The following is an 11,576-nucleotide window of genomic DNA, read 5'->3' as shown; positions in this document are numbered from 1 at the left end:
AGAGTCAGTACTAGTGATATTAGGGACCCGTAGCGAGATCGAAAGACGCTACTTGTTGAGAGTAGACCGAGAGGACCTCTTGTTTTCCCGCCTCATGTGTTTATTTCAGACCTACTTAGTATGCTGCTGCCGAAACTACAGTGAACCGATCATCTTAGTACTCCTTTTAAATTTGATTTTATACATTTCTTTATTTTATTGCTCATTAGTTATAGACCAATTCAAAACAACCCCCACATAATCGTTACCTTAGACTGAAATTAAACAACTAATAATTACATCTGCCTCTCTGTGGTTCGACCCTGCTACCGCTATCTATAGTTGTAGTTAGGAATTATAAATTTATCTTTGGTGCACAACGACGGGCATCAAATTTTGGAGGCGTTGCCGGGGAGGCAATTGTTCTAATTCTTATACGCAGGTCACAGGGTGGTGAATTACTACCGTTCAATCCTAAGATTGAGAAGACTTTGCGCGAGTTGAGACGATCATCTAGGATATTGCCGACAGAGAAAGAGCTGAGTACTCTGTCTAGTTACTACGAGAACGAGCTGTTTGAGGAAGATCCACCTTCATCTCCCATTTCCACTTCATCAGCTGAGACCGTCACATCTCCAGATTTTCTAGAAATGGCTGAAGAAGCGATTATAGCAAGTCACTCTGAGCTGACAGCTGCAAATCTATATAAGGGGTTCGAATTACCGGGAGCTGATAGAAAATTCGAATCGAAGCCTTCTTATATCAACTTGGTTGAGAGAAACCAATTCGGGGGAGCTGCAAATGAAGATGCAGCCAAGCATATGGAGATATTTATTGATTATTGTTGCTCTATACCCCCGCCGACCGGTGTGACCCAGGACCAGGTAAAGGACACTATGTTTATATTCTCACTCCGTGATGCTGCAAGGGAGTGGTATAGAGACCTGGATCGAGCTGCTAATGGGATCACCGACTGGAATTCTTTGGCCTTGGCATTCTACAAGAAATATTTCTCTGCCTCGAAGACGAATGCTATTAGAGCTCAGATCACAAGCTTTAAACAGGGTCCTGACGAGAACTTTCATGAGGCGTGGGTCCGTTTCAAGAAGCTGGTGCGAACCATTTCGCATCATGGGTTTGATAAATGGAGCCTATGCAATCAGTTTTATAATGGGCTCTATGACGATCAGAGAGCTATCCTGGATGCGGCAGCTAGTGGCAGATTCCAGGAGAATATGGGGGAAACTAAGGGGTGGAAGATCATTGATGACTTGGCCACCCATAAAGCTGAGTATGGAAATTCCAGGGGAAATCAAAGGAGAGCTGCTGAATCTCCTTCTGTAGCTGCATTAGAGGCTCTCACGGCGAGATTTGATAAGTACGAGTTGGGGGGAGCTTCAAAAGGAGAGATTTACCATGTAAATGCTATTTCAGACGGTCCTTTCGTCTGTAAAAGATGTGGAGCTGAGGGACATTTTTCAGACAATTGTCCTAGTCCCTTTGAGTCTTGTGCTGGCTTTCAACATTATAGGCAGACGAACACTTACTATGAGCAGAATGTCCATCCAAACTTGAGGTGGAGTAGCCAAAATGTCCTAAATCCAACTCCACCTCCACAGCAACAGCAGCAGCAGAACTATGTGCCCCCTCATAAGCAACAACAGTTTCAAAAACCTCCCTATGTGCCGCAGCAGCAACAATCCCAAGGTTCTGATCTTGCCGAGTTGAAGAATTTGTTGTGGAAAGAATCCCAAGCTAGAGAGGCCGGGATGAAGATGTTGGAGAGCCAAATTGCCCAATTGGCTAGCAAGAATACAACTCGAGCTCCGGGACATTTACCAACTCAAACTGATCAAAAGGAGACCTTAAATGAAATTACCTTGAGGAGTGGGTCTACCCTTGATGGGCCCGCTATGGTTGAGGATGTCGCTGGAAAAGATGAGGCGGAACCGAGTCAAAAGAAAGCTAGAACAAACAGTAACAAGAAAAAGACGATCAAATAGGTATATCGATCGATCGATCGACATACCCAGTCGATCGACCAGTCCGCGCAAAGAGACAGCTTCTGCAACTGTAGAACTCAGTCGATCGACTGAGCAACATGGTCGATCGACTGACCAAGCTGCTGAAGGTGATTCTTTTCGTCCTCCGATGCCCGATAACTTGAGGGACCACTTATTTCGGGGTACTACTGCCCCGAAAATATTGAGGCAAGACCCGAATGCTGATGGGTCCATTCCGGTTCCAAAATACGACCCTTTTTCGATTAATGGTTCACATTTGAGACGGTCTGAAGAAGGGTCAAGCTACAACAAGGAGAAGGTTGTGGACTTTCAGCCTAAGTCCACCGATGCCGGCATGAGAGATTTAGAGGAGAGGGCTAAGTTACTTCTTACAGCTCCTTATCCATAGAGATTGGTGCCGACGAAGGAACAGGTATCGTTTAATAAGTTTGAAAATGTTATTCGTAGCTTAAACGTACAAGTTCCTTTTCTTGAGTTAGTCAATCAAGTGCCTGCTTATATGAAATTCATGAAGCAACTCTTATCTAAAAAGAAGTCACTTGAAACTGTGCACACTGTCGCACTCACTGAGGAATCATGCTCTTATTTGACCCATACTGCACCCCATAAGCTAGAAGACCCGGGTAATTTTCCAGTTCCATGTAGTATTGGCACCTTTTCTATTGAGAAGGCCTTGTGTGACTTAGGAGCCAGTATTAGTGTAATGCCCTTGAGTCTTTCTAGGAAGCTGAAATTGACTAGGTTTGCAGTTACCAACATGACAGTACAGATGGCTGACCGATCTGCGGTCCAGCCAATAGGAGCTTTAGAGGACATTCCTGTGCAAATAGGAAAGTTTTTCTTCCCTGTTGACTTCGTTGTACTAGATATGCCAGAGGATGCCCACATTCCTATTATATTGGGTAGACCATTTTCGCACTTCTTTGGTGCGAGTTATAGATGTTGGTTCAGGGACTTTGACCTTTAAAGTAGGAAAACAATCTATTGTCTTTGCCCAGACTGCTAAGAAGAAAGACCCCATGTGGCCAATACCTTGTAACACGGTTTCTGAAAAGAAATCATATTTTGTGCTTCCTGATATGCCTGTCTCTAAACCTATTTCTGTTGTAACCCCTCCGCCCCAGATTGGGAGCAAAGTGGAGGACGATTCCTCTGTTTTAGACATTGCAGGAGCTGGTTTGGGGAAGGAAGAGCCGCATGTTGTTCCAGCTGTGCAGGAGCCAATCGTCTCAAGAGGCGGCTTAGGATGTCTTAGCTATAACACTGATGAGGAGCTTGAAGATGAGCCAGTCAAAGTGAGGGAGTCCGACTTGGACTTTGATGAACTAGAGGAGGTCATTGAGTGGGAAGATGTCCGATCTGTTAATCCGTTGAGTCCTGCAGATGTTGGAGTTGAGAAGAGTGCAGCTGAGGAGATAAGCACTGTTGAGGCTACCTCTTGTAGCCAGAAGCCGACCAAGTGGGCCATTTCGTGGCCGTTCTTGATCAACTATTAGTTGATCACATGCTTTTTCAAACTTTCATTTTATTGCTTTTTAAGACTTTTTATTGTTTTTGTGTGCGCGACACTTCGCATTTTAATACGTTTGCTTAGGCTTTTAAACACTTTAGTTGGTTACTTTGGGTTTTGCGCAATTTTGGGCGCGTTATTATGTGCTTTTACAGGTATATAGACCATATTAGCTCAAGTTAGTGAGCTAATTCGAAGAAATCAGAAGGTTGCAGCAGTTATTCTAGTCGATCGACTAGTCTGTATGGTCGATCGACTGGCTGTACAGTTCCAGGAGCTTCTGTTCCTGACATCTTGGTCGATCGACTGGGTTAGGTGGTCGATCGACCGTTGCCCGCTGCTGTACCTATCTTCGACCTTTCCCCTGCTGTGTTTGGTCGTTTTGCGGACTTGAGGGAGTCTTCTCTCCTCTTTATTTTCTGCCATATTTCTGTTTTCTTCCGTTTTTAATTTTTGCACATAATTACCGCGTCCACTTTGCTTTCTTGGTTTTATGCGTGGTATTTGTTGTCTTTTCAGGTACTTATTGGTAGCACTGCTAGCTACTGAAACCTCCTAGCTCACGCTGGTTTGGGGAGGTTTCTTTTTTGCTGCGCTTAAAGTCTTGTGAGTTTCCGAGTTCTTACTTCATGCCTTATGTAGTTAATTTACGCAAATTTTCGTTTTCCTGTTATTTCATTATATGATTTTGCACAATGGGGACATTGTGCGATTTGGTTTGGGGAAGGGTTTTGCGTTGCATTTCATTTGCTTGCATTCACGTTTACATTTTTTGTCTTGCATTGTTGTTTATTTAACCTTATATATACAGAAAATTCAAAAAAATTGAAAAAATTTGAAAAAAATTCAAAAAATGCACGTTTATTTTAGCATATAGGTCGAGTCGGAACGGTAGTATTTCAATGATGACATTGCATTTGCATCGATTTATGCCTAAGCCTTGCTAATCGACATGTTATTAGTAGAATCAAATATGCATAGTCTACGAGTTTTTGTTAAATTATTTGCTGGATTTGAAACTTGACTTTGATTTTTGGCAAACTACATCATTTTCTGAGATTTAGAGCCTATAACTGGTGACATCCATGACCAGTTTATCTAGGATTATGAGTAGTTCTCCTTATGAGACATGTTACATAAATATGCATAAATATGAATTTGATCTGCTTAATACCTGTATGCATTCGGTTTGTGGTTAGTTGAAACATGTGGTTGAGGTTTTTCTTTATTCATTTTGCCCATAAGCTCCACACTGCCAAAAATAGCCTTTTTGTCCCATTACTACATCCTACATTTAGCCTGCCCTTGTCAAGCTAGTAGTCTAGTTTTGGGATTGTTACTATGTTTTTGGTGGCATTTGCTCATTTTGAGATGTTGTTGGGAAGATGAAGAAAGGAAGGGAAAAGAAGAAAGAAAAAAATTGGAAAGGAAAAAAGAGGAGAAAAGAAAAATGATTCAAAAAAAAAAAAAAAAAAAGAAGAAGAGTATTGTACTGTAGACGTGGTCGATCGACTAACCATCCTGGTCGATCGACTGCTGCCCGAGAAGGAAAAGAAAAATCAATTCGCATAATTCAAAGTCTTTATTATATGGCGATTTTTGCTCCCATGTTGCATTTGTATCTTATGGGGAGTTAGTTGATTGATTACTACGGAGATTGTGAGTTTTGTGCTTGCTAATAGCACTAGTCTCATCGAAGATTTTGAGCAAGAAGTTGGATATTGTCATATGGTTTTGTTAGGGTACTTGCTTGATCACTTGTACCTCCACGTACCCATAAATGTTTTTCCTCTTCCTGACCATTACCTGACATATCCCTTATCTACCTCGGCATGTGTCATGGTCATTTATTTGGTTGGAATGCATATGTACGGTTGTAGAGATCATTTTCATATTATATTGCAGGCATGTTCTTATAGGTCGTAGTTAGGTGAGAGTCACTACAAAGTAAATTCTATCTATCTTTTACATATACTCACCTGTATTTATCGAGTGATTTGAGCGACCCGTGAGAGTCCATATTGATAAGTCTCTATCGTTGACGGTTCAGCAGTTTTTGACGATTTCATAACTCGTATGAATGATTCACAATTCTAATTGATTGTTGGTTGTTGCATTAAATTGGTTTAGGCCTTACAGTTTGCATTTCGCTCTGAGTTTGAACTCGTTCCGTTAGGTTTTAGGATTGAGTCTAGTTTTTGCTTGGGGACAAGCAAGGGTTTGGTTTAGGGAAGTTTGATGCGTGTCTTAAATATGATGTTTTACACCCTATTTTACACGCATTTCAGAGCTCATTTGTGTAGTTTATGCTACTATTTGCCCCATTTCGTCTACTTTCGTAGTTTTATGTAATATTGCAGATTTATGCGGAAATGAGTATATTGAGCTAAATCCGTCCCTGAGTACCTTGCATTGCATTTGACATGAAGTAGAGACTCGAGAGATGAACTTGGTGCGCGTTTCGAAGCTTGAAAGACAACTTTATGAAGAATTAAAAGCGGATTATCAGCTACTCTAGTCGATCGACTGGACCCTATGGTCGATCGACCAGAGCCCGACTTACAGGAACTCCTGTTCAGCATACCTCAGTCGATCGACTGCCTTGTGTGGTCGATCGACCAAGCCGCTATTTCAAACGTGAATTAAAAGATCGAGAATAAGAAAGCCCAATGTATTATAGGTTTAGGAATAAGTTGTTACGTTATATTCCTATATAACGTAACCTGACATTAAGCTTTAATGATTCAGTTTCCATTCAGTTTTATTTAGGTATTAGAATATCAAATAATTAGGGTTTTCAATATTGTTTCGTACAATTTACAATTGCATTCGGTTTCTGGATCTTTATTCTCTGCAATTCCGTTCGGTATTCTCCTGCTCTTATTCAGTTTCATTGCTTATATTTCGTTGATAGTATAGAATTGCCAGTTAGTTTCTCGAAGCCAATTATTGTTTATTGTTATTTGTTATTTAACTATTTTAAGCATGAATTCAGTAGTCTATTTCGTTAATCTTGTTGTTGTTTTTACCAATATCATGAGTAGCTAAATACCTCGTGCTAGGATGTAGGGAATATGTAGATTAGGCGGCAGTAAAATGATACGACCTAAATCGCGCCACGGTCGATCGACCGCACACCCTGGTCGATCGACTGGCCACGTGAGGTTTTGCTTCGTTTTAATTGATTTAATTTCTATATTTGACGAATCGAGTGCACGCGACTAGTTGAATGCTCAAGAAATGACCGACCCATTAGATCGAAAAATAGGGAAGGTTGTTAGACTACCAATTAAAATGACTAAACTATGCTAAGATCGAAAGATAGGTAAAGTTTAGATTTTTACTCACTTTTCAGGATGAGAGTCAGTACTAGAGATATTAGGGACCCGTAGCGAGATCGAAAGACGCTACTTGTTGAGAGTGGACCGAGAGGACCTCTTGTTTTCCCGCCTCATGTGTTTATTTCTGACCTACTTAGTATGCTGCTGTCGAAACTACAGTGAACCGACCATCTTAGTACTCCTTTTAAATTTGATTTTATACATTTATTTAGTTTATTGCTCATTAGTTATAGACCAATTCAAAACAACCCCCACATAATCATTACCTTAGACTGAAATTAAACAACTAATAATTACATCTGCTTCTCTGTGGTTCGACCCTGCTACCGCTATCTATAGTTGTAGTTAGGAATTATAAATTTATCTTTGGTGCACAACGACGGGCATCAGGTATAGAATAAAAGCATGTGGGTAAATCATGGTTGACAAGTTAAATAATCTATGTGCATGATGAATGTTATTGCTTGGCTTTTGAAGATAGTAACATGTGATTAGGAATACTAATCTTATGAGTATTAAGTTGTTTTTGTTTACCTTGTTATCGTATAAGCTGTTTGGAAGTAAATATCAAGTAGTTGTATTTATCGATTATAGATAAGTTGTATTAAAACTATTATAACTTTAGATGAATAAATGATTTTAATGTGATTCCAATTGTAGGTGATATCTTGTTCTGTTATGGTTCTAACGATAGGTCAGACGCCCAAAACGACCAAGAAATGAGTGAGTTATGACCGTTTTACGAAAACTGGACAGTGCTGAGAAATGCGTAGGGTACTCGATCGAGTAGCCCTTACTCGATCGAGTGCACTTCTTGGTACTCGATCGAGTAGCCCTTTCTCGATCGAGTAGCCCTGGTAATTTTTTATACGTGTCTCTGACTTTCACCTACTCGATCGAGTAAGTCATTTACTCGATCGAGTGGCCTGTACTCGATCTAGTGACCCCTGTTTTGGGTCATATGCTTATATTTTGACTTCGTTGCATATCATGTTTAATTCAAAGGTGTTATTTTGCTTCTTTATGCATTGTTTTACATGTATGTTGATCTTGATGCGTAAGTTATCCAATATTATGAAGTAAGGAGTGGCACCTTATGATGAGTATGAGTTCGGTGGGGAGGACATGAGTTATATGTGATTGTGATAGATGGTGGAAAAAGAAAAGGAAGATTGGTATAGCTTATTGAGGCATGGCGCATGTTTTGTGAGAGGGGATGAGTGATATGATTGTGTGTTGAGTAATGTAAAACTAAGGGAATATGGGCAAGGAATAATATGAGTCTAAGGAACTTGTGGGATTTATCTGTATGCATCCCTTTAATTTAAGGACTATAACGAATCTATAAGATGATGAAAGTTAGTTATAAAATTAAAATGCATAAACAATATTGTAAAAGATTAAGAAATAACCTTTGGTCCTAGCAAAAACGGCCTAAGAACAATATCAAAGTTGATATTCGCCTATCAGTTGCACCCAAGACGATATGAGAAATGCCCTTTGATTTTGCTAGAATCGATCCAAAAATCACTGATTAATTTTTAGGTTTTTGTGTTCTTCCGATGAGAGGAGGCAAGAATTAGGAAAAGAATTAGGTTAAGAAAATTCCCTCATCTCCCCTTATAACGACCGAGTATATGGAGAAATAGGGTGGATTTTCTTTTTCATAATTTCGGCCCAATTTACCGAAATTAAGAGAGTTATTTCTCTTATTTTCGGTTATTCCAAAAATGTATAAAATGTGTAAATTGTCATCTAGTGAGGATCGAACCCATGACCTCTTGATTTGAGTACCCTCACTATTACCACTATGACACATTCATCTTGTTGATATTAAATATAACCGATTACATTTAATTACGAATTAACAGATTAATTCGTCCAAGCTAACATTACATACATTTAATTAAATATAACTTATTATATTCAATTTACGAATTAATTGATTAATTCGTCTCAACTAATATTATTTAATCTTCATTAAATAATTTTCTCATCAACACATTGACTAACTGTTTAGTCATATAAGGCATCAATGTGATTATATTTCTATAACCACATCTCTCAAACACATCCTATAGGTGTGACCTTTAGGGACCAGTTGATCCCCGCCATCTGTATGGTAATAACGTCAAACTTTCTAGCAAGCCAACCTTTATTAGGTAATCGTTAATCAACTGATTAAAATACGAAGTATACCCTTGTGAACCTGTAAGAGATATACAATTGTTATCACACTAATTTGTGGAGGACACAAGCTCCAACAACGTGAGAATGAGATTGAAAGAAAGGATGTGCATAGTAGCAACTTGAGATGTGTAAGGAATTATGGAGAGAGATGGTCAGATTGTGTTGGTTAAGAATATATATAATGAAAGGTCGTTTTAGAGGGATTGAGAAGAGTGGTATATAGTGAACTTAATGGAGACATGTCGTGACGAGGATTTGCAGTTAGTAAGTGAGTTTTGGAATTTGTGATTCAAGAGTTGAAATTAATGTGTGATTTCCTTGGGCAATTAACGGTATAAAATGAATTTTAATTTCTAGAGATGTAAAAACGGAGATGCAATTGTTTGAACAAGTAAACATTGATTCTATGGATGGATTAATGGCAAGGGTGAGTGATAGCATAATAAGAGAATATTTATGGTAAGAAAGAGTGAGATGATATCGATATGAAATAATGAGATGTGAGTTTTAGAGCAATGAGAAGGTAACCGGAGCATTAAAGAGTTAGGTAGAAGTAATAAGGAGTTGAATGGTTAATTGCTTTTGTCGAGTATAAAAAGAAAAGAATGAGGGGAGTAAAACTAGGAAAAGAATGAGGGGAGTAAAACTAGGAAAACTAGTAAAACTAAGAAAAGAATGAGGGGAGTTAGGTAAAACTATGTGATATAAAAGTAAGGAATCGTCGAGATGTGTTATATTATCATGAGGATGTCAGTTAATGGTTATATAGGAGCTTCAGGACAACATGATTAATCATGAGTTTCGAGGAATTAAGGGAGTAAGAAGTTGGTGGGATATTTGCACGATAAGAGATAATTGGTGGAGAGTGGGAGGACAATACAATTAAGATTGTAGGGGGAATAATGTTGAGCTAATTTTGTTGATGGGTTTGATGTTAGTTATTTAGGATGCTAACCGAATATAGGAAATGAACTGTTATATTTAGAAGTGAGTGTAAGAGATTGTTATACGAGCAGTTGCGGTTTTGTGGTATTGCCAATACTGGTTAAAGGTGATGATGGATAAGAAGGGTAACAATTCTAATGAGGTTGATTTTGTAGAGACCAGATTGATATGTATGGTTGTGAGAGAGTATAAGATATGGTTATGTGAGGTGGTTGTTAGTAGTTGAGTATTAATGGTATAGTTACATCTAACATGGGATGATGGATATGCGAATGGGGGAACATGTTATGAGGGGCATACGAGTTAAGCTCGGGTAAGAGGTAGCCTTTGTCAGGTGGTAACTTACGTGATCAGGATTGACTAGTTGGATATGATTACGGGTCTATGATGTGTATTAATGTTTCTGTGAGGTTTTGACCTCACTAGAAGTGGTATTATGTGATAATTATAAAGTTGTTATCTGAATTTTCTATATGATGAGTACGGTAACCTAATTGAATGATAAAAAAATGGTAATAGTTTGATTGATCTGGTATGGTTAGTTATGATTGTATGTGTATTTATAATACATGTGTATTCCGTGAAATGGTAGGGATGATTTCCATGAGGTGCTTGTCCGTTTATTCATATAATATGTTGCGTTGTGATTTAGTAAAGTGGATTTGAGTAAGTTTTCTTGTCCGAGAAGTTATTTCTGAGTCAGTGTTTATGGGATTGTGTATGTTGCGATGTCTATCGGTGTGTTTGTGGTGCTTCGGGTGGTGATCCGGGCACGGTACTTAGTGTTGTGATGCGGGTATTTTCGCACTGCGGTGTGGCTGTTGGTGGCGGTGTTGCGATGCCATCACCGGTTGTGATGGAGTAGGCGGGATGATTATGATTCGAGTTTCGAAAGTACATACCAGTTATACATAAATTGTTGTTTTGTTTGATGTTGCTTCCTGTGAGTTTCAGTTTGTGCAGATAGACAGTTGTTTTGTTTATTGATGTTTCTTACCAGTTAAGTTTGGGAATGAGGGTAGAGTATGATATGAAAGAGGGTTGTATATGTTTTTGTTGTTGTCGTGGTATAGTGATATTCTGTTGATGGGACACAGTTGTCAGAAGTTGTTACAATACATTTGATCTTGTTGTAGATGAGGCACCGGTGCACAAAGTCATGGCAAGTGATTCGTAGAACGTGTGTGGTAATGGTCTGAAAGCTGCAGGTGGTTCATAATCTTTTGTTGAGACAGTGAGTATAGGGTGTTGGGAATGGGTGTCATGTTGAATTATGAATGAGTTTTGCGGTAATGAAAGAAAGGAACTTGAGGATCTAGTGTGAGTGTACGTAACAAGTGTGGATCGTGAGTTATGCTTTTGGTGATAGGAGTATTATATAGTTTATATAGAGAGGTATGTCGTGTTGCGGTAATGTGGTAGAGTTAAAGTGTCTCTTATGATCAGGATTTTGTGGTGTTGGTTAGATGGAGTGCAGAATAAGTTGAGGTATGAGAACTGTTTAAGTAAGAGAGCCTTGGAAATAGAAATGGTTATAGGTGTGAGGGTATAGGTGGTTATATTTGACATGTGGTGGTGATGAAGATA

The sequence above is a fragment of the Silene latifolia genome, chromosome Y (assembly GCF_048544455.1).
Source record: "Silene latifolia isolate original U9 population chromosome Y, ASM4854445v1, whole genome shotgun sequence".
Taxonomy (NCBI): domain Eukaryota; kingdom Viridiplantae; phylum Streptophyta; class Magnoliopsida; order Caryophyllales; family Caryophyllaceae; genus Silene; species Silene latifolia.
The sequence above is the reverse complement of the archived record's forward strand: the minus strand, read 5'-3'. Positions refer to the sequence as shown.